This window comes from Dendropsophus ebraccatus, chromosome 4, assembly GCF_027789765.1.
Source record: "Dendropsophus ebraccatus isolate aDenEbr1 chromosome 4, aDenEbr1.pat, whole genome shotgun sequence".
In the NCBI taxonomy this organism is placed as follows: domain Eukaryota; kingdom Metazoa; phylum Chordata; class Amphibia; order Anura; family Hylidae; genus Dendropsophus; species Dendropsophus ebraccatus.
Window position 1 is genome coordinate 101000115 of NC_091457.1, and position 23018 is coordinate 101023132.

The 23018-nt window shown below is 42.4% G+C and overlaps 1 protein-coding gene across 14 annotated transcripts in view; it reads left to right on the forward strand.

Moving 5' to 3' along the window:
- The first annotated feature begins 585 nt into the window (after nucleotides 1-585).
- The window catches only part of ATP2B2 (ATPase plasma membrane Ca2+ transporting 2), a 192472-nt gene continuing 170039 nt past the window's right edge, over nucleotides 586-23018 (forward strand). For 11 of the 14 annotated variants that reach the window (XR_011362613.1, XM_069966472.1, XM_069966479.1 and 8 more), the window contains exon 1: nucleotides 586-757. The gene's annotated coding sequence lies outside the window, so the exon portion shown is untranslated. Of the gene's footprint in view, nucleotides 758-1026; nucleotides 1228-23018 lie in introns of those variants that run through there. The other 3 variants (XM_069966475.1, XM_069966476.1, XM_069966474.1) reach the window with 3 other exon arrangements.

Below are 23018 nucleotides of genomic sequence, written 5' to 3' on the forward strand. Positions count from 1 at the left end.
GGCCACAGGTAGCCGAAGGGCCTGGCAATCCATAGGTAAACCCGTGGGTGATAGATGACACGGTTATCCCAGGTGACCACTGTGTGACGTAGTGCCGGGCAGCTCCGGGGCTGTGACCCCTGCGGGCGCTGCTGCTGAGGGGCAGCCGTCACCCAGAGGAGCCGCAGGTCACCCACACAAGCCCCGGGCTGCAGGGAAGGAGGCTGTGCAGCTGACAGCCGGGTGTGATGCCAGGGAAGCTGGCCACAGGTCTAGTGGGGATCTCAGAGGGAATTTCTCTCCTGGCCCAGCCCACTCGTCAATCCGTAGTAGTGGCCGTCGCCGAGCAGCCGCCTCCCTCTCCCCCGGTGTGCCGGGCATGCTAAGTGCAGACGTCACTGTGGAGCGAGTGGCATGTCCCGGGGGCACGGATGACAATAGAATGGTTGCGTCCTGCCTTGCAGCCGTTGTGAATGTGTTGCATTGGTGCGTGTGGCGCTCCATCTCCCTCCTCCCCCTCCCCCCTCTCCTCCTGTGCATTCCTCATCCTCCAGCCAGTAAACATCCCTCCATGCATCTCCTGTGATCTCACTGCACCACTGGGATGCTGTGACAGTCACTCCCCCCTACCTGCCTGCCTGCGATGGTACGGTCTGCAGAGGGACTCCTGTAATGTATTGTGCTACGGTCCAGATGCTGGTGAGCCGCTGCTTGGAAGTCATGAGGAGGAGGAGGATGATGATGATGATGATGGAGATGAAGAAGAGCTCGTAGACAAGTGAGTAGCTGTCTGTGCGGCCCCGTGTCCTCCATCCGTGGGGACCTCCAGCAAGGTGACCCATTCGTATAGAGTGCTGGGCCCGGGCGCCAGGTGTCTCCTGCAGAGGGGAGGCTGCCGCTGCCATTGGATGCTGCCGCTGCCGCTGTCACTGACAGCCTCGGGCGGCTGGGATTGATCGGCGCCCGCAGGTTGTCCTTGTAATGGATGGGGCTGAGCTCTGCCATCAGGTCAGCCCATTGCAGTCCTCCATTGCTGACTGCTCGGTGATCGATCCTTGTGGTGTCCGTGTGTGTCAGGCTGCGGCCATTTCGGCGGTATGGATGCTGCCCTAGTGACGGCCGATGATTGATCCCTCACCGTACCCGCTCTTCTCCCTTTTCATGCGCAACTCGTGTCGGGCGCCCGTGCCCAGGTGGCGTCACTCTGAGGCCGGGGATCGGAGGAGGGAGACGAGTCTACTAGCCAAGGTGACTTTGAGTGGAAGTAGTGCAGATTGCAGCTGCACCTCAGAGGCTACACTGGTCCATACACATGTGGGGCAGCCGCGGCTTGTCATATGCCATCAGTGTGAACAGGGTGATAGGACAGTGGCCCCTCAATATAGGGGCGCAGCGCTCGGGTGCAGCCCTCACCCCCCTATTAGCTTGGCTGTAATAAACAGGGTGACCCGGGCAGTGTGGAGGAATCGCCTCCCTCCCGGTGTGTGGGGGCTCCCGGGCTGTCGGTCATCCTCTTAGGAGGGAGTGATGGCACCGCACGCCCAAGGTGACTCCACATTCTGCAGTGCCTCTCCGCAAGATGACGGGCCCGCTCCCCCGGCACGGCCTCTCCCTGCTCTGTGCCCCCGAGGAGGGAACGAGCCCCCGCACACCGGCAGAACGACACTGTCCCTGCGCTACCGACAAGGTCACCGCCACCGGGCGACATCCCACCTGCTCCATGTGCTGTCGGGACCGGAGCCGGCAGATATAGCGGCACAAGAGCCGCCCCATACTTGTACTGTACTATCCGTATCCAGCCACCTGTCTGTATAACTGCATCTTATATACAGGTGGCATGTAGTATATGTGCCTAGTATGCCACAGGTGATATGTATATACCTGATATTATACAGGTATCATGTAGTATATGTGCCTAGTATGCCACAGGTGATATGTAATATGTATATACCTGATATTATACAGGTATCATGTAGTATATGTGCCTAGTATGCCACAGGTGATATATATATACCTGATATTATACAGGTATCATGTAGTATATGTGCCTAGTATGCCACAGGTGATATGTAATATGTATATACCTGATATTATACAGGTATCATGTTGTATATGTGCCTAGTATGCCACAGGTGATATGTATATACCTGATATTATACAGGTATCATGTAGTATATGTGCCTAGCATGCCACAGGTGATATGTATATACCTGATATTATACAGGTATCATGTAGTATATGTGCCTAGTATGCCACAGGTGATACAGGTAATATGTAATATGTATATACCTTGTATTATACAGGTGGCATGTAGTATATGTGCCTAGTATGCCACAGGTGATATGTATATACCTGATATTATACAGGTGGCATGTAGTATATGTGCCTAGTATGCTACAGGTGATATGTAATATGTATATACCTGATATTATACAGGTGGCATGTAGTATATGTGCCTAGTATGCCACAGGTGATATGTATATACCTGATATTATACAGGTCACATGTAGTATATGTTCCTAGTATGCCACAGGTGATATCTAATATGTATATACCTGGTATTATACAGGTGGCATGTAGTATATGTGCCTAGTATGCCACAGGTGATATGTAATATGTATATACCTAGTATTATACAGGTGGCATGTAGTATATACCTAGTATTATACAGGTGGTATGTAATATGTATATACCTGGTATGCAACAGGTGATAGGTAATATGTATATACCTGGTATTATATAGGTGGCATGTAGTATATACCTAGTATTATACAGGTGGTATGTAATATGTATATACCTAGTATTATACAGGTATGTAGTATATGTGCCTAGTATGCTACAGGTGATATGTATATACCTAGTATTCTACAGGTGATGTCTTATATATGTACCTAGTATTCTACAGGTTATATGTAATAGGTATATACCTAGTATTATACAGGTCATATGTTGTATATGTGCCTAGTATGCTACAGGTGATATGTATATACCTAGTATTATACAGGTGATATGTAATATGTATATACCTAGTATTCTACAGGTGATGTGTTATATATGTACCTAATATTCTACAGGTGATATGTAATAGGTATATACCTGGTATGATACAGGTGATATGTAATATATATACCTGGTACTATACAGGTGACATCTAATGTATGTTCCTGGTATTATACAGGTGATATGTGATGTGTCTTCCTGGTATTATTATACAGTTGATATGTGATGTGTCTTCCTGGTATTATTATACAAGTGATATGTGATGTGTTTTCCTTGTATTATATAGGTGATATCTGGTGTGTCTTCCTGGTATTATACAGGTGATATGTGAATTGTCTTCCTGGTATTATACAGGTGATAGGGGATGTTTCTTCCTGGTATTATTATACAGGTGATATGTGATGTGTTTTCCTGGTATTATTATACAGGTGATTTGTAATGTGTTTTCCTGGTATTATTATACAGGTGATATGTGACGTGTTTTCCTGGTATTATACAGGTGATATGTGATGTGTCTTCCTGGTATTATACAGGTGATATGTGATGTGTTTTCCTGGTATTATACAGGTGATATGTGATGTGTCTTCCTGGTATTATTATACAGGTGATATGTGATGTGTCTCCCTGGTATTATTATACAGGTGATAAGTGATGTGTCTTCCTGGTATTATACAGGTGATAGGGGATGTTTCTTCCTGGTATTATTATACAGGTGATATGTGATGTGTTTTCCTGGTATTATTATACAGGTGATATGTGATGTGTCTTCCTGGTATTATACAGGTGATATGTGATGTGTCTTCCTGGTATTATACAGGTAATATGTGATGTGTTTTCCTGGTATTATACAGGTGATATGTGATGTGTCTTCCTGGTATTATTATACAGGTGATATGTGATGTGTCTTCCTGGTATTATACAGGTGATATGTGATGTGTCTTCCTGGTATTATACAGGTAATATGTGATTTGTTTTCCTAGTATTATACAGGTGATATGTGATGTGTTTTCCTCGTATTATACAGGTGATATGTGATGTGTTTTCCTGGTATTATTGTACAGGTGATATGTGATGTGTTTTCCTTGTATTATACAGGTGATATGTGATGTGTCTTCCTGGTATTATTATACAGGTGATATGTGATGTGTTTTCCTGGTATTATACAGGTGATATGTGATGTGTTTTCCTGGTATTATTGTACAGGTGATATGTGATGTGTTTTCCTGGTATTATACAGGTGATATGTGATTTGTTTTCCTGGTATTATACAGGTGATATGTGATGTGTTTTCCTTGTATTATACAGGTGACGTGTTTTCATGGTATTATACAGGTGATATGTGATGTGTTTTCCTGGTATTATACAGGTGATATGTGATGTGTCTTCCTGGTATTATACAGGTGATATGTGATGTGTCTTCCTGGTATTATTATACAGGTGATATGTAATGTGTCTTCCTGGTATTATACAGGTGATATGTGATGTGTCTTTCTGGTATTATACAGGTGATATGTGATGTGTCTTTCTGGTATTATACAGGTGATATGTGATGTGTCTTCCTGGTATTATACAGGTGATATGTGATGTGTCTTCCTGGTATTATACAGGTGATATGTGATGTGTTTTCCTGGTATTATACAGGTGATATGTGATGTGTTTTCCTGGTATTATACAGGTGATATGTGATGTGTTTTCCTGGTATTATACAGGTGATATGTGATGTGTTTTCCTGGTATTATACAGGTGATATGTGATGTGTTTTCCTTGTATTATACAGGTGATATGTGATGTGTCTTCCTTGTATCAGACAGAGCATATCTGGTGTGAAAGACATGATATCTGTGATATACATATGGAAATAAGAAGGTCATATTGGCAGTATAAGGAAATCCAGAACAGCAATTCTAGTTTAGATTCTTTATAATAACCCTTTTGCTTTGATGACAGATTTACACATTCCTGGCATTCTCTTAGTTCTCTTCGTTCTCAGCTTTGTGAGGTTGTCACTTCTGTTGGTTTTCAGACATCCTTGAAGGATTTCCCAGAGGTGCTGGGCACTTGTTGGCTGTTTCTGTGGTCCCAAACCATCTCACATGAGTTTAGGTCAGGTGATTGTGGAGGCCCTGTCATCTGACGCAGCAATCCAGTACTCTCCTTATTGGTCTAATAGCCATTGCATAGCCTTTTAGTAAGGGCCCTTCAGATGGCTCAACTAGAATGAAGAGCGATGAATGGCATAGCTAGTAATGTGTGTGTATGGTGATGGGATTATTCAGCCCTTGCAATAAAGTGGTAATTATGTTTCGGGTGGTCTCAGACCCCCATGGTTCATGCTGCCTGTGATAAGATGTGCTGCGTGCATTGTGTTATAGTGGCATTCCTCAGGAGTACCTCTCGCCAAAGCTCATGGACGTCCCCAGCAGGTTCCATTGGGCTGTTGGCCAGAGACTTAGTGTCTTCAGGGTGTGTTGTAGCATGTGACAGGAGGCTAAGGAGTTAAGTTCCAGCTAATCCACCGAGTCACCATCACAACTAAAACCCTCATTTGTGGTTGCTATAGAGATGCGGTTTCCCTTCTGACTGTGCATTCTCCATGTTCCAGCCGGCAGCCTCCAAGCTCTCTGTCTCCTCCAGCGTCAGATGGTGGTGCAGCGTGTGGACAGTAAGAAAATGTGTGTTACATCGATAAGCGGCACTGGTGGCTTTATGCCTCAATGTCCTATGCTGCATCATAAGGGCTGGTGGTAGTATTGCTGCATGCACACCTATGGTGCTTACCCTCACTAGTGTATCTTGCTGGAGTCCTAAACCTGCTGCCTCTCCTCCTCATTGGTAGAAATGTATGCAATAATAGGTCATGTTGCAGGAGACCTTCCTTTAGCAGTAGTTACCTGGATGGTGTAATGTAGGGGCTGAAGCCCAGCACTGGTCCTGGGATAAGATCACAAGTGTTTGGTTCGTGGACAACCTTTAGGTTCTGCTGCTTATGAAACATGAGGGATTCCTGGAAAATTTGTTTTCTGATCATCCTCACTGTGCTACCTCCATGTAGATGATTCAGGACACCGACACAAGATACATGTCATAGAGCCATCACTGACCTCTGCTCTGGCCGTCTACCATGAAGCTCATGCAGAGGTAGGAGACGCTCTAGCTGTTGTCGGTGGGATGATGCAGCCAATGGGCAGGGGGCATATTATAAAAAAGGACCTGACAATGGCTCTAGAAGTCTTTCATGCCCAGCCTTCTCTTTCTGATGTCCATTTTGATGGTAATTTATTAGATCCTGTACCAAGAGCCATCAAAATGTATCTTCTCTTCACGAGACAGCCACCTAGGGACAGTTGTTGGGTGCAGGCGGTCTACATGTATGCACATACTAAGTATTGCCAAAAGAGGCGGCAGGCAGACTAAGGCGGTGCTCTGTGGCGCTAAGGAATGCCCCCTGTGCTCCTAACTAGCTGATTTGCATATTTGCTCTGAACTAGACTTCCCCAAAATGGCAGGACCTAGAGGAAAAAGGAAGACCAGTGCCACAAAGATGAGGTACAGAGCTGCAGGGGGATATCAGCAGGTTCCTTTGTACAAACCTGCTGATAGTTCCCCTTCAAGATGAAGACCTGACGAGGAGCAGGGCCTCCACAGTCTGGGATTGCTCCCACCATATTGCACCAAATCTTTACCAATTTGCGGCAAATGGTTAGTGAGTGGCAATGTATCTCTCTTATCAGTTCCTTTCTAATATCCTTGAAAACACCTCAGACAACAGTCTTAGAATTGCTGGCAGGGAGTTCCTTAGTAACTATATTAGTTAGCACCTTCATTTCTGACTAATATATTGTATATAATGGTTATTGTTCACCTTTGAAAAATGAAACTGGCACGGTTTGGAAACACATTTTGTGTTTTTTAAATAAAGGTGATGTTTTATTCTGACACGTGTGACTTGCGTCTTATCAGACCTATTTCTTTTTTTGAAGTTGAGTGGTGTATTTGACTATTCACCGTTATCATTGTTAGGGTGGGTTCACACGTAATGGAATTGCAGCGGATTTCACGCTGCGAGTTTGCAGCAAAATCAGCTACGGTTCCCCTCCTGTCACTTTCAATAGGATTACATGCACCATAATATATGCACCAGGCCGCGGGGGGTTAAGGGGGCTGCCTTTTACATAGTTGCAGCAGGATGACAATTCCGCTGCGAGTATGTAATGCTATTGAAAGTGACAGGAGGGGAATCACAGTGGAGTTTGCTGCGAACTTGCAGCGTGAAATTCGCTGCGGATCCCTTACCTGTGAAGGCACCCTAAGGGGTAAATATTCTCTACATTGTACGGCTCATACTGCTGTATACTTGAGTCTTCTGATGACCATACTGACCTGAAATCCTAACCAGCATGGTGGTGCCCATCATTAGGAATATATATATACTTCATGATTTCTCTTCATTCTTGTCTCGTGCCTATATAGATGAACTACCTGTGAGGTGACCACAGCTCACTAGACACTAAGGCCAGCCAATATGTCATCCCTAGGAAGGAGCTGTGAAATATAGCCACAAAAAGTGATTTCCTGGCAGGTTTCTGTAAGATGGCAAAGATGGTCCTGCATATACCCTCTTCATCTTCTACTTCAGAAGAGAAAAAGATTATTGAAGACAGAGAAGCATGGTGCCTGGAAGGGCCATGCTATGTGTAACTTCCTCTTAGGCTCTGAATATGAGCATAGAGGACTAAGGCTGGGTTCACACTGCATTTTTGCAATCTGTCTTTTCATCTGTTTAATACTAGAAAACAGATGTAAAACGGATGCATTTGTGTGCATCTGTTTTCATTTGCACATCCATTTTTTAAGCATACACAAGAATATGGTTTACCACATTTTTGTGAATTCTAAAAAAAGGATGCGTTTTGATTCTTTTTTTTTAAATCGAAGTCAATGGGAAAACTGATCAAAATGAACGCACACAAATACATTGTTTTTTTTCCCAGTTAAATGGACCGCAAAAACTCAGTGTGGACCCGGCCCAAGTAAATATGTAACAAAAAGGACATCACATACTAACAATGCAAACAGCTGTATGGTCAGCCCTCAGAGTATCAGCATAGGGTTGATTGTGACACTATGCTAGACTGGAGCTGGTAGGACAGACCGCACTCCTCTGTTAGGGCCCTATTCTACAGTAACGATAATCGACCGGATCGGCCCCATTTGGCCCGATTCGGCCGATTATCTTTCGGTAAAATAGAGAGAACGATCAGCGGCTGATCGTTCATTTAGGGCCAGACCTAAAATCATCGTTCCCCCACCGCGCATCGCTACGGTTGAATAGCAGTGCGCGGCGGGCGACCGACGATTTAACAAGCAGCAGCATCATACATTACCTGTCCAGGCTTCTTCTCTGCGCTGTCTTGTTTAAGTTTTGCCTCTATTTTGCTTTAATTTGTAACTGTCATTTAACTGTCACTTTGCAGAAATTAATAGTACAATCGATTAATCGATCAATTCTGTAATAGTTTTTATTAAGCAAAAGTGTTTCCTTTTGTACTCAAAAGGATGTTTTGCAGTCTCTCCTGCTTAATTCTTATCTGTTGCATTATTCGTGTCCATTATGGTCTATGGAAGGGAGAGGGGTAGAGGGGGATAAAGAAACAGGGAGAGGATAGAAACAGCTTGTGTATAGGAGCCAGCACAGCACAACATCCTGCAATCTTACCTCACCAAGTTTCTAGACCAGCACAGAGCAGTCTGACCTGTGAATGCAGCGTTTTGGTGCCCAGACAGTTGCCAAACTGCAGGGCTGTTTGTCTCCTCTTCCTTCTCACTCATCCCCCTCCTCCCTCCATAGGCTATAATAGACACAGCAAACCCATTTTCACTTTGCTTCTCTGTAATAAAGACAACTTTGCCTGATAATGCACAGATAAGAAGTGGGGAGGGAGGCTGGGAAACAGCTTTTTGACTACAGAAGGAAACTTTTTTGCTTAATAAAACCTATTATAGACCAAAATCCCTTGTACTATTCATTTATGCAAATATGTTTTAAATGACACTTTAACTTTTGAAAAACATCTTAAGGTTTAACAAATTTTCTTAATTTAAATTTTTTATACATTTTGTAATTCTTGGAGGCCCCTCAAATCCACTTTATCTGTAACAAAAAATTCTGTTTTTGAAATTATCCTGATAATTTGGAAAATTGCTTCTAAATGTATACATTTTCTGACGTCCTACCAACATAAAATGACAGTCACTAAATGATGCCAGCATGAAGTAAACATATTGTAATGTGAATTATCAACTAATTTATGTGGTGTGACTCCTTGTGACAAGCAGAGGTGTTTAAAGTTAGAAAAATGCTAATTTTTCTGAATTTTCACTAAATTTTGTGGGTTTTCACAGCTAAATGCTGAATGTGTCGACCAAAATTACCATAATCATAAAGTACAGTGTGTCACAGAGTCACTAAGATAAGAAAAAGCACCCCAAAGTTATGACCATATAAACAGACACTCCAGATTTGAAGAATCGGCTTTGTTTCTTAGGAAAAAAAATGGCTTAAGCTATCCTTAAAGCTATTGCCTATATTTTTCATACTGATTAGTGCTAGATACTGGAACATGTATTTTAAAAAAAATCTGTTTCTGTTTTATGAATGCAATATTTTAAATTAAATTTTAAGTACATTATTATAAGGGGCTGCCATCTTGTTGAAGCTGTTTTTAATAGCATTTAATGACAAGCTTTTTGGCTAATCTCATAGATATGAACATGTGCAGACCCTGTGCTTTGTATGGGACACATTTTTAAGCATGCTCAGTAACTTCTGTTTCCTCTGGAAAGGTTATTACACAGGGAGGGGCAAGCAGAGCTGCTGGTGACTTTGCTATCTTTTGGTATCACCTCTCACTAAAAGGCTATGTTCACACACTGTTATAGACCGGCCGTTCCGTGACTTAAGTGCCGGCCGTTCTGTGACTTAAGTGCCGGCCGGATGATCCGTCTGGCCGCGGAACTCTGATGCGGGCGCATCAGCGTGCGCCCGCATCAGAGCTTCCCATAGCCCACAGTGAAGCGAGCGGCCGGAGCTGCTCGTTTCACTGTGTGAACTGACAGGTCTCATTAAATTCCGGCCGCAGAAAACTGACATGTCAGTTTTTTGCGACCCCGCATGGGCTCCCGGCCGGAGCGTATACGATGTGTGTACGCTCCGGCCGGGATCCCATTCATCAATAGGCATTGTTCCACCCCGCAAAACTAAGGCCGTAGTTCTGCGTCGAGAACTACGGCCGTAGTTGTATGTTGTGTGAACATAGCCTAATGCTGTACAGATCACTTTTTAGCTGCCCCCTAGTTATCATCACAGACAAGTCTCGCTTAGTTGTAAGCCTAGTGGCCAAAATGAAAATTGCAAGATTCAAGGATTATTTTATAATACACAATATAAAATGGAAAATTAGAAAAAAAAATCTACAAAAATAAATTCTAAAAAAAAAAAATATATACAGTGGCCAGTGTTCCTTTTTTGCAAACCTTTGTTACCACCTTTCCTTTCCTCTTTTATTGTATTCTGTGCTTAAGACCCAAATAGCAGTCTTAACCTAACCAGACCCTTTGTTGGCGTATCAATACTCTCTTTATGTGCTGAACACCTGAGGCTAGGTTCACATTTCCATCGGGGCTCTGTTTGAAGCCTTCATCAGAAAGTCTGTTCAGCGCCACAGAACAGGGGTACAAGCAACATTTTCAGAGGGCTCAGTCAGTATTCTGTTACATCACAATAGCCCTTCTACTTATTTCCTTATTTTGCCAATATAAAATATCCAGGAACATCTAACTGGTTCTGCTGTAGGAGATAGTAACTAGTCTTGGTATAGGACATAGCATTAGAATACCACTTGACCTGACTAAAGTGCATTTAACAAGTATTAGACAGAAAACACCTCTGGCATCAAACCAGTTCGATAGCAAGGAGTCTATGATTTCTTTTCTCCCTGCTATATTTAGGAGTCTTTATACCTTCCTTGTGCGTCACTAAATTGAAGCTTATTTAAAGTTCAATGCTATATCCTGCACCCAACTCAAAATTTGTTTTTAAGAACTTATAGTTACTTTGCCCAGAACAGGGATTGTTGACTAGCAGCCAGTTATTCTATATACATTCTTATAGGTAAGATATCACGTCATTGATGTTCATGTGCATCAGTTGTTCAGCAATAACTGATAGGTTTATGTTCAGACAGTTTCATACAGTCTTGTTAGCTTATGCAGTGAAGAGTGTGCCTTTAATCCCCTTGGTAAAGAGTCAGAAAGGCTTGCCAGGGCGCTGAAGTGCCCCTGGCTGCAATGCCTCTCGCTGTTGGATATCCCCATGACTGAGAGGCAGGTCTCAGAGAAATCCAGCGCAAGCGCTGTGTAGTGTAATAGCACACCAGCATAATTGTATTGTATTAAAGGAGAAGTCCTGCGCAAATTTTTATTTAAGTGCTGTATTGCCCCCCAAAAGTTATACAAATTACCAATATACACTTATTACGGGAAATGCTTATAAAGTGCCTTTTTCCCTGCACTTACTACTGCATCAAGGCTTCACTTCCTGGATAACATAGTGATATCACGACCCGACTCCCAGAGCTGTGCGGGCTGTGGCTGCTGGAGAGGATGATGGCAGAGGGATGCTCAGTGTCCCTCCAGTGCCCTGTGTCCCTCAGTGTCCCCCTGCCATCATCCTCTCCAGCAGCCACAGCCCGCACAGCTCTGGAAGTCGGGGCGTGACATCACCATTTTATCCAGGAAGTGAAGCCTTGCTGCAGGGAAAAAAGCACTTTACGTGCATTTCCCGTAATACTTTTGGGGGGCAATACAATACTGTAATAAAAATGTTTGAGGACTTTTCCTTTAAGGCCCTATTACATGAAGCGTTTGGCCGTATTCGGACGATATCAGACTCGCTTGCTCCCTCTTGTCACCCCGTGTAATAGGGGCTTTACACACCACCTGGGAAGATTTCTCCAAGACCTGCCTCTCAGTCACAGATGGAGGGATGGGGATTTCCAGCAGATCTGCTCATGTAAATAGACCTCTAGTTAGACAGACCAACCCCCTAGTTTTATGGATTAATATTAAAGGGGTTGTCTGACAATGAAACCTATTTTGCCCTGTCTAATAAATGGACATACACCTTCTGGACTATAACCCTTCCCATATAGTGGGAGGAGGATAGAGTTGGCTGAATTCCCGACTTTACACAGGAGTAGAAAGTGCATATACTAGACAGGATTTTGGGCTGAAGACAACAACGCAGTCATTTTACATCAAAAGCAGAAGAAAGCATAAAAGACCATATAAAAGTAGTAACATTTAACAATTTTTTTATTTATTAGACGGGTGAAAATAGGTATTATTTTCATACAATCCCTTTAACACTTTGTGTAATTGGTAAAAGCGACACGGTCAGGCTTCTTTTGCTTGATGATACATTGGACTGATCAGAGACTATGCCTATGTACAGTACCTAGATAATTCTATTCCATTTATTTGGAAAATGTTCAGTTCATCATTGAATTCAGATCAAGAAAATTCTGGGGGATTTCTTTTCCACCTTTTTAATCTGTTTGTGTTGATGGAAAAAGTGGGGTTGGAGGTTGGCAGAGGGGGCTACCCTTCTATTATTCAGCGTCCACAGTTAGATTTTGTTGTTACTATATGTTGACAAATATTACTGCTTTACCAATTGTACTGTATTGTCCTTCTTACTGTATTTTATGTCCTCACTTTGCTGACCTGCCAATTGTGGTGCTTTGTTAAAATAATGAATTTATTAGACAATGCTGTGCGGGGGGGTTCCACTACAGGGCTTCCATGGACTGCACATCCGTGAAACACGGAACGTGTATATGAGGCATAACCCTGTGCTGAGGTTGGTGCTGGAACATGGCACAGCCAACATGGCCTGTGCACTATTTGCTCCCTCACTCAGAAACATTCAGCAGCCACAAAGATTGAAGTTATGCCTATTAGTATTTGCGTTTGTTGTTTTGTGGCATTTGAATTGATCATGTGATTTGGGAATTTCTGTTAAACGGTGAAAAAAAAAAAAAAAAAGCAGACACATTTACTCAGTTTTTTAATGCTTTTGGTTCAACCTATAGAGGTCTATGGGAGAAAAGCACCACTAAATATGTGAAAACACCATAACTAGAGCATGCTGCCTTTTAAAAAAAAAAACAAAACACAGAACTGCCACTGACCTAAAAAAACCCACCTCTGAAGGGGAAAAACCACAACCAAAACTGCATTGTTGGTATGGCGTTTTCTATATCACTATTAACTCCTATTGGGGACAATGTTTCTTCGGGGGGGGGGGGGGGAATCATTTGTCACCTTTTTTTTTTTTTATTTCCTATACAAAGTACCACTAGTGAACTTGAATTTGTAATCACTTGATCATTGCAAATCTGGTGTACAATGTCTGACAGGGTAATAGGAGTACAATAATGGCAGGACTCGAGGCCTTCCCTAGATCCCTAGCTGCCGTAACAAATCAATGCACCCCCTCACCTTGTGTAATCGGCACCCTCCACTTCCTTAGCCTGTTCCATATTTTCTTAGCAGAGGGGTCAACATTTAATTTACTTTGCAACTACTGTTATCAACATGGACCTCTAAAACGTGGAAGTATTCTGGATGGGAAGAAGCTTCTGTTTGTAGATCATTATTTATGAGTAGTTGGATATGTAAAGGAGAACAAATGTGCTATTCTTAGTAAAGAAGCTTACGTCACTGCACCGTTTCTCTTCTCTGTGCATTTCCTGGTTACCTCTTTGAGCTGTGACGCTGCTGTGGCCATGCAACAGTGCAGACACTTTCCCATAATCCCCCTTGCTGCATATAGAGTGAAAACCTACTGCTAGTACTTATGACACAGATCATGTGACTGTGATTAAACTGAGCATGTGTGACCCAAAAAATAGATGCCTGTCAGGCTGTAGCCAAGGGCGACAGGTTATAAACTTAAGCAGCACATTAGGGGATTAGTGAGTCTATATCTCTCAAACGATACATTTTAAACGAAACTGTCACTGGGTTCATGCTGGCTGAAATGAGGGCAGCATAAACTAGTGACAGAAATACTGAACAAATCTGTGTACTACTTATATGAATTTATTTAGCCGTTCTCCTAATATGTGGAAGAATAGGATTCTTGCCGTATAACTCCCCCCAGCTGCTGATTGACAGTTGACTGCCTATACACAGCATGGATAGATAACTACCAATCAGCAGCTGGTGGGTGGAGTTTTCTGCTTCTCATGAATATTGAGGACTGCTGGGCTCATGCACATAATGGAGAGGACTACTTATTGTCCATGTTATTCAGGAGGATATCTCTGGATCAGCTGCACAGAATAATGTGAGTGATACATCATTCTGTTCAGCTTCTCTGTCACTAGTTTATGCTACCCTTAGCTAGGACAGCATAAGCCTGCTGAAAGTCTCTTTAATAAATGCTTCTACATTTGAAATAGGTTTCATTTAACATAATGCATCAGTATAGACCTAGTTTTCCTCATGACACCACCCCTGTAGCAAGAGTAGGTCATACTTACAGTAGGTGGCAGACAGGAAAAGACATGAAATTCAAAAAAAGACTGTGTCTTGATACTGGGTCCAAATATTATATTGGCAGTAAAACTTAAAGGGTTTATCCCCCAAAAAACATTGGCCCAGATTTATCAAAGTGGATAAAATAGAAACTGGTGTAAACTGCCCGCAGCAACCAATCACTGCTCAGCCTACATTTTACCAGAGCTGAAAGCTGAGCTTTAGCTGGTTGCTATAGACAGTTTCTATTTCGCACACTTTGATGAATCTGGGTCACTGTGTTTAGTTTAAGAGTATGTATGAAAATAAATGTTTCATGCATAGAAATTGATTAGCGGAACCTCCTAATGTTCCTTGTTCTGTTGGTTTCTGAGTCAGCCTTCTGTTGCTGGCCTTCCCATGTGGAGTACTGATGCTTTTGTACATTTGTTTATCATATACATTGTTTATGCATTACCATAACCCTGTATATGTAAAAGAGAGAAAAATAGTACTACACATAAATTCAATGAAATATTTCTGAGAGAGAGAGAGAATGTAATGTATAGTAATAGATCTCTCTCTCTCTCTCTCTTTACATACACAGGCCTATAGAAGTGCATACATAGGGGTACAGGTAATAAATCAGTAGGATAAAATAATGGGGACAATTGAGAAGAAAACTCAGGGAAATTAGATTGGATAACACTATGTATTAGTGAGATCTCTGAAAATGTGTGGGAGTGACGATTTTCTATACTGGTCAGTGGAGGGAGACAGTAGAACTTAATTCATGCAGGTGCATCACCCATGGAAAGTGAAGATGCCAGAACTGCACAGAGGCAAAGAAGAAGGATAAAAAAGTTGAACATGGTGCTGGAGAGAGTCTCTTTTTTCACATGGATAGTGTAAAGGGTTATTCATACAAGTTTGGCGTTCCCCGCATCATAATGATACATGATGCGGGGGGTTCCTGATGTTGGCCTGCAGATTCACGCTGTAGCATCCGTGATCTATGAAGCGTGTGAATGCTCCCGTGTTTCCCCGAAAATAAGACATTGTCTTATACTAATTTTTTGACTCCCAAAGATGCACTAGGTCTTATTTTCAAGGGATGTCTTATTTTTCCATGAAGAATTCACATGTCACATGCACAGCAGGGACAGCATGTGGTATGGTGGCTTCCGGTCACCAGAGGGAGCTCACCACAGCACACTTGTACAGCCCTGCAGGGACAGCGTACGGTATAGCGGTAGGCAACAGGATAAGGGAAGGCTTTGTGTAGCTCTACATTTGGTGGAAGGGGACAACGGGGATGGTAGCAGGTGACAGTCCTCATGTCCTGCATGCAGCTGCTCTGCAACAGACGGTGAAGGTAGTGGACAACGGCAGCGAGCTAAAAAGAATCTCAGCTGCATGCCGTGGTGTTCTGTTTGGCAGACATGCTTCCAAACAAAAACTTTGCTAGGTCTTACTTTCAGGGGAGGCCTTATATTTAGCAATTCAGCAAAACCTCTACTAGGTCTTATTTTCAGGGGATGACTTAATTTTGGGGAAACGGTATGTATTACTCAAGGGATTTATTTTTATTAATTTTATTATTTTTTCCCATGGATCACACTGCTGCCATGCCCTCTCCCTGGATATATCACTTGATCACAGCAGGTCTCAGACCCACTGCGATCAGTAACTTTTGACTTCCCTGATGACATGCCAAAAGCAATTTTTAATGACAGGTGCTCATTAAAAAAATAAAAATAATTTAATTAGAAGCATTGGATCATGGTGAGTGCTGTATATGTTTGGCAAGACTAGGACCTTTACAAAAAACTTCCCAGACATTTGGTCTACCTACATGACATATTTGGGGTCAAGCAATCCGGGTGTTGGATGCCGGACAGGATGTGGTAATGGCCGATAACAGAACAATGGCGAGTTAGTGTTGTATACTTCTGCCAATGTAGGCATTTTTATGAAAACCGGAAGAGCTGTCTTTATAGTAAGATTCTCTTTGTTGGCCATAGCAACAAACCAGAGATCAGATTTCAATGTAGTACTGTTTTTCTCTCAGAAATCAGCAGACCCAGGAACAGCAGGGGGCACTACCACTGACATCACTGTAAGACATCATCTGATTTGACAGTGCCTGGTCCCCGCTGAGCAGCTCTTTCTGCACAACACATTGGAAATGCCTGACATAAAGCCTCCATTCCTAGGCCAGTATCTAATTTTTCATTAAAGGGAACCTGTCACCCCCCCGTGCCGGGGTTACAGACTCCCGACCCCCCGCTACAGCCCCCTATACTCACCTGATCCCACCGGGTCCCGCTTCTGGATCCGGTCGGGTCACAGAGATCTCAGCCGCTGCAGCCCGGCGCGCGCGCTGAGAGATGAGTTCAACGCTCATAGAGAATGACAGGAGAGTCCAGTGTTCCGTCATTCTCTATGAGCGTTGGACTCATCTCTCAGCGCGCGCGCCGGCCTGCAGCGGCTGATATCTCCGTGACCCGACCGAATCCAGAAGCGGGACCCGGCGGGATCAGGTGAGTATAGGGAGCTGTAGCGGGGGGTCGGGAACCTGTCACCCCGGCACGGGGGTTGACAGGTTCCCTTTAAGGCAAAAAGAACTTTTGTTAGGGTCCCCATACACCTTCAATAACTGACGGGTGTACAATCGTCAGGCCGTCGGTTATCTCTCCTGTCCTCCCTATACATAGAAATGTTTGGCACGGCCGAGCATTCCTGTGTTCTCTATGGAGAGGGTTTAGCTGAGCCAGACTGCTCTGAAATGGGAGAAAAAATATATATTTTGACGCCGTTGAATGAAGTAAAACTGATGTTATCTTTATACTGCTGGTCAATACAATTACAGTGATACCCAAGTTATGTATAATGTTGTTATGTTTTATCAAGTTTTCAATAATGTAACTTTCTTTTTCATAGACAAAAACATGATTTTAAATTGCCATCATCTGACCTCTATAGCTCCTTCTTTAATTCTTTGTCTGTGGAGCAGTACTATAACTTATATTATGTGCTGTGATTTTTTTTTCTCGTATAAGTTATGACAGAAATTCAGCCATTCTGGTGGTTGGATTTTTTTTGTTTACGCAGATCACACTGCGGGGTCATTAATCTTTTATTATAATAGCTCAGACGCTACATAATGATATCAGATATGTTTATTAATGAATTTGAAACATGGGAACATTGCTGTTGCATTGGTTTGATCAGTATAATCAGCACTCAGTTTGCATAACCTGTCTGAGGCAGATTGTACAAACAGATTTACTATCGAAGCTACGGAGGCCTTTAGACATATGGTATGTACATAGGTATTTTTGTTGCATTGATCACAATCAAATCTCTTAATGGCTCCTGATTAGAGATAAGCGAACCTGGAGCATGCTCGAGTCCTTCCAAACCCGAACTTTCGGCATTTGATTAGCGGTGGCTGCTGAACTTGGATTAAGCCCTAAGGCTATGTGGAAATCATGGATATAGTCATTGGCTGTATCCATGTTTTCCAGACAACCTTAGAGCTTTATCCAAGTTCAGCAGCCACCGCTAATCAAATACCGAACGTTCGGGTTCGGATCGACTCGAACCCGGTTCACTCATCTCTACTCCTGATACACCTTTACTAATACAGCAGCTCAGTGGTCATTGCATATAGAGTGGCTAATGGACCTGAGCCAGCTCTATATGCAGTAGATGTCAGCTGCATCTTGTAGTCGATACCTGCCTAAAACTACAGATAGCTGAAGTCAATCTGATCTCGGTAGTATAACCCTGTACATGACGCAGTGACGCAGCATTGTGACATTGAATTGACAGGTATCACACCTGTCATGGGCACAATCGCCACCTTTATGACACCACTATAGTGGTGCTAATTGGCACCTATTGCCCCTCACTATTTTCTTAATTTCAGTGGCGGACAAAGATAAATATGCATTATGGTAACCAGGTGCAATGTAGTGGTATCTTTGGCTTATTTTTGTACATGGGACAGATTCCTTTTAAAGCGACTCTGTATCCACCAACCCACCCCACCAAACCGCTAGTACCATCCATTTGATGAGAGTAATCCTTACTGGTCATGTCTTTTAAAATGTGCCCAGTGCCTTGGTTAGAGCAAAAAGTGAGCTTTTAAACTTGCAGCACTGTGTTATACTGGCGTGGCCTAGAGTGTCTGTGTCCTAGGTCTGTGACGCCTTTCCTTTCTTTCTCCCCACCCTCCTCATCATAAGGAAAGCTTTCAGGCAGGATTTCACACATGCGATAACGGCATAGGTGCACTGTTTAGACCAGCAATGAATAGAAATCCTGCCTGAGGGCATTCCTAATGATGAGGAGGGTGGGGAGGAAGAAAGGAGAGGTGTCGCTGACCTGGGACACAGACACCCGAGCCCACACCAGTATGACACAGAGCTGCAAGTTTAAAAGTTCATTTTTTGCTCTAACCAAGGCAAAGATTTACTCTTATCAAACGGATGGTACTAGCGGTTTGTTGGGGTGGGTTGGTGTATCCACAGTCGCTTTAAACACTTTTAGATCAGACTCGTTACTCTTATTTGTAGTGCATTGTTCCCATCCACATCTACCACTTTACTTCTCTTTTCCGCCATGTGATTATAATATTGTGATTGGACTGTTAGCGTTAAATTGTGTACTGGATATATTAAGCGAGGATGTGGATGGTGGAGGAGAGGACAAATTATCATTATGAAACTGTTTCAGTTCTGCTACCACCAAGTGTTAAAACTGGAAAAAGTCAGGATTAGATGTGTTGTGCACACTGACTACCAACTCCCGCTGCCTCCCTATATTACCATCATCCTGCAATACTTCCAGTGTTGGTAAGTACAGTTGTTCCCTAAAGGTTAGACCCTTACAAACAAAGGAACGCACTGTGTTGACAGGAATAGATTCACTATCAGTATTATCAACTACAGAATTAGAATTTTCTTTGGTAATTGCAGATTTGTTGAGGCCTACCTAAATCCCTAGCTGCTCTGAGTGCGCTCTCTTGGGCAGAGCGGTGAGTGAAATTATACTTGCTCGGACAAGTAGGAATTCATCTTTTGTTTTGTATCTTGCAAGTTGTATACTTGTTGCCTGTATACACGTTGCCAATAAAAGCCTATAAGAACCATACTGCGCTTTGTTATGTGTGCCATATATTCAGCAAGAAGTGCTAGGTGAATAGGAAATTAGAGGCACTTCGAGATGTTATTCTAGATATTGCAGAATTCAGCACAAATTGTCTAAACCAATAATACACTTGTTAACTTTACACAGAGAGATTTACTCGACATATTATTGAAGCCAAAGCCAGAAACGGACTATGAACAGGGAACAGGTCATAAAGAAAAGAGTGAGATTTCTCCTCTTCTCAATCCATTCCTGGCTTTGGCTTTAAAAATCAGTCAGATAAATCTCTCACACCATAAGCCTTAATCAGGCTAAAATAAACTGCAACAAAGTATAGCCTTAAAGGGTTTGTCCAGTCAAAACTAATATATATGCTTATGGGAGCATAACAAGCCTTTATCCAAGTTTTATCTATACACTACAAATGTTTAGAGTGATTTCCCTTGTGTTAGTCTAGTTCTGCTTAGACGTGTACCAGCTTACTCTCAAATGTGGACTCTACTTTGTCCACGTTTTCTCAGGTCATTCAGATCCTGGGCCTGGAAATAATCATTAAATTGGAGATCATTGTACAGATAGAGGAAGATCTGCCAAACATCTGCGGCATAAGCCATTCCGCTAAAGTATTGATAAAAACTTGGAAAGAACTGAAGAAGATTTGGGAAATTAAGGGGATGTGTGATTTTGCGCCAGTAATCTGGGCTTTGTAGGGGAGTTGTGGAGATTGGGAATCCATAAAATTGGAGATCTGTGGAATGGGGACCGGGTCAAAAGCTGGGCAGTAGCAAAGGAAGACTATAATATCAAAAACGGGCTAAGGTTGTAATATGAGAGTCTGCGGACAGCATTGGAAAATGATATAAAAAGTAAAGGTGCGTGCGAATTTGCGCGATAACAATCGAATTCGAACCATAATCGTTTATGTAAACGCAGCGAACGACCAAACGACGAACGAGAAATCGTTCATTTTGATCTTTCAACATGTTCTCAAATTGTCGTTCACAAAAAATTCGCAGAACGTTCTGTGTAAACAGTCGTTCACCGATTTAACCAATATGTGAAATAGGCTTAAGCGATCGCAAAACGAAAAATTTTCCGTACGATATAATGTACCGTCTAAACGCTGATCGTTATGAAAAAAAAAATTGTTACTTCGACATCTTTAATCATACGATCGGGCCAATTATCGTTTCTTGTAAACGCACCTTTACTCATTCCAATTAGCGGGACAGGATTGGTTGGTAGCGAAGCTAATAGGACAGCACATTAAGAAAAAGGAAATTTCCAAGCTATACAGATTCCTGTACAGAGATCACTATCCGGATTTTAATAGTAAAGGTAAATGGCAGAAAGAATTGGTAGAGAATATTAGTTGGGATTGGTCACTAATTTATAGAAATATCAGGAAAGTATCAAGGTCTGGTAATCACCAACTTATACAGTTTAATTTAATACATTGTCTTTATTATACTCCGGTCTTTATAAAAAAAAATTGGTCATAGACAGCATGATAGATTCCCCTGGGTGGGGTGGGGTAAGGTAGTATTTTTGTGAAGTTAAGAGAAATGATATGGTTATTTTGGTGTCTTTTTGGATTATTGTTGTTACTCTTTCTTCATTTTAAGATTATGTAAGTATTGTATGGGATATATATTGTAAAAAATGTAAATAAAAGTTAATATAAAAAAAAAAATTGCCAAATCCTGAACGTTTCACTGTACTATTATCACAGATCTCGCTAATGCCAACACATAACAACCTTAGTTTCAATGTCACCATCTTGTGTCGCACTGTGTAAGCACATTTCACATTTGGCTCATAAAAAATAAGCCTGTACTGTGATTGGTTGTTCTGAACGACTAATAGTGTGTTTACATTGAAAGATTGATCTGACAGGAAAGCCAGAAATGGATTTGAAAAGAGGAGAAATCTCAATCTTTCCTTTATGACCTGTTCTCTGTTTATAGTCTGTTCCTGGCTTTGGCTTCAAAAATCTGTCAGATAAATCTCTCTGTGTAAATGCACCATTAGCCAGTTTTGCTTTGATTTTCTGTCACTGGCCTCTTACCACTACAGGCCTGCACTTCTGCACCATCATTTTTAAATCAGCCTGTATAAGGAATTCATTGTGCAGTGTAGAGATAAGATGTGTTTCATGAATTCAGTGTAAGGCCATGTTTAAACAACGTAAGTTTTTTGCGATGTGCAACAACGGCCATGATTAATATACAACTTACGTGCAATGCAGTTAGAGGAAATCCCGGCCAGAGCGTCGGGATCGCTAGCGGTCGTACAAAGAACTGACATGTCAGTTTTGTGTGGCTGCTATTCATCGAATAGCGGCAGCACAAGCCTGAAAGGTCACACAATGGACAGTGCGGCTTCGACCACACTCTCCATTGTCAGCTATGGTAAATTGGGATGTGGGCATACACGGATGTGCCCGCATCCTAATTCAGCACAAATAAAGTACCGGCTGGGATGATCTTCACTAACACCGGTGTTTCACGTTGTGTGAACATGACCTCAGGCTACATTCCCACACAGTATTTTTGCTCAGTATTTCGGTCAGTATTTTTCAACCAAAAAATAGGAGTGAATTGAAAACACAGAAAGGCTATGTTCATACACTGTGGGCCCAGAGAAGCAAGATCAGCCTGGTAGCAGTCTTATCCATGAAAGCATGTGTATGATGTAATCGGATAAAAATAAAAACAGCACAACAGAAAAAAAAAAACACAGGAGGTAAAAGGAGTGAACCAGGGGCGTAGCTAGGGGTTCAGCCTAGGGGGGGCGAGTGAGTCTGAGTGGGCCCCCAACCAAGGTTACCCATAGGAAACCTCAGCAGGTGACAAGGATTTCTGAATAATAAAGGGAATATTGTTCTACATTTCTGATAGTGAATAAGAATAAAGAGCCGTGTAAGAGGCTTCTACATCTGGAATATAGAACCGCAAAAAAGTAAAAGGGCTTAAGATTAGAAAAATATAGCTGCCTTCTTCCACAGACAGCACCACTCTTGTCCTCACTTTGTGTGTGGTATTCAACTAAAGTGAATGGAGCCAAGTTGTGATACCACACACAACCTAAGAGCAGGGGTGGCGCTGTTTTTGGAAGAAAACAATTATGCTGTTTTTCTTTTAATTCTGGAGAACCCTTTTAACCAGATTATCTTTGCCTAAAAATAATAGTGGTATAGGTAATAAGCTTTTAGACATCTATCTATCTATCTATCTATCTATCTATCTATCTATCTATCTATCTATCTGTCTATTTATCTATCTATCCGTCTGTCTATCTAT